This window comes from Mixophyes fleayi, chromosome 9, assembly GCF_038048845.1.
Source record: "Mixophyes fleayi isolate aMixFle1 chromosome 9, aMixFle1.hap1, whole genome shotgun sequence".
NCBI lineage: Eukaryota > Metazoa > Chordata > Amphibia > Anura > Limnodynastidae > Mixophyes > Mixophyes fleayi.
In genome coordinates this window covers 20,811,193-20,812,686 of record NC_134410.1, presented here as the reverse complement: position 1 = coordinate 20,812,686, position 1,494 = coordinate 20,811,193, and positions in this window count along the sequence as shown.

The window sequence follows — 1,494 nt, the reverse complement described above, 5'->3', positions numbered from 1 at the left end:
CTACTCCTTCTCCTGTAGGTATCGGAGCCAGATACACAGACTTGTGTGTGTTCCTCCCCAGCAAAGCTTTTATTCTTTACTCGTCTGGTCCCATCAAATCATTAATACAGAACAGAATTAGAGGTGAATTACAACTGCAGCTAAATCTGTTTAAAAACACCCTGAAGTGAAGGTCAGATCTGTGCTCCCTACTTTTACATCCTACAAGTCACCACCTTATGGTTCCTATCTTCACATATACGAGCGGTGAGCCGGTCCTGGATCATTTCTCAGGATACAGAATCCTGCAGGTCACTTAGTGTCAGAACCGGATTATCCATTAGGCAGCCTAGGCTCCTGTCTAAGGGCCAGTGGGCATGGAGGAGCCCGGATTACTCTAACTCGTTATGGTGGAGGGAAGGGGCCCCAAACCTGTATCTTGCATAGGGCCCAATGGGGTTTTAACTATGTGTGGTACAGACACAACACAGACATTATTAACCAGTATTATAAGGCGCTTGCACTGTACAATTGCTAAAGGGTGATATATACATTTACAGACCGAAACAGAGGGTAAAGATGGCCCTGTTGTTGAGAACTTAACATGTAAGGGGTGAAATGGAGACATAGGGGCCTGTTTAATTATTAACAGGTTTTTGCCCCGTTAAGTATCATCTGTCGTCACAACGATGACAGATGACTTTTCAGCTCAATTTAATCTACACGTCATGTCAGGACAGCACGTCCGATAGGAGGCTGTCCTGGCGCTTACTTTTTTCTATTGAAGACTCAAGGTTTAGCGCGCATGTGCGACAAAGGTTCCCTCTCCTTCGAAGCTGTCCCCATCTTTACATGACGTTTAGCCATCGCGGTTCAGCTACAAAAAGCTAAAATATAAAATTGCCCAGACCGCATTGAGTTGTATGGGGACTGCGGTTTAATGCAGTAGTGCAGGAAATATCACCTGCGTTAAGCTTTTCCTCAGCGCCGCATCCGGGCAAGGTAAGGAAGCCGGGCGCTTGCGCAACATCCTCACAAGCCTGCGGGCTAATTAAATAATTATGTAGGTATTATTCAGGGGCTGTGGATGCTCCCAGAGCTAGGCTTTGATTGGCTGTGTTTTGTATTTAAGGCAGGGAGGGCTTAGCCTCCTTGCCGGTTATAGCGTCCCAGTTGTGTACTGTTGCTGACCTGCTCTGGATACTTTGATTGTTGGATATCTGTTGTGACCCTCTGCCTGTTTCTTGGACCTTGCCTGCTTGCATGTGACCCTGACCTTTTGGCCTGTACCCTGGATTCTGCTGTTCTGCCTGTGACCCTGACCTTTGGCGTGTTATCTGACTATTCTACCCTGCAAGTGACCTCTGACCTCGGCTTACGTCTGACCATCCATCACCATCTCCGCTGCCTCCTGCCCTGCAGCTTCGATTTAGTATAACGAACATACACTACATTGGAGTTAAATCCTGGGGGCATCCGAGTACCTGTGAGCGCGTCTAGCTCTACAGGAAAGGC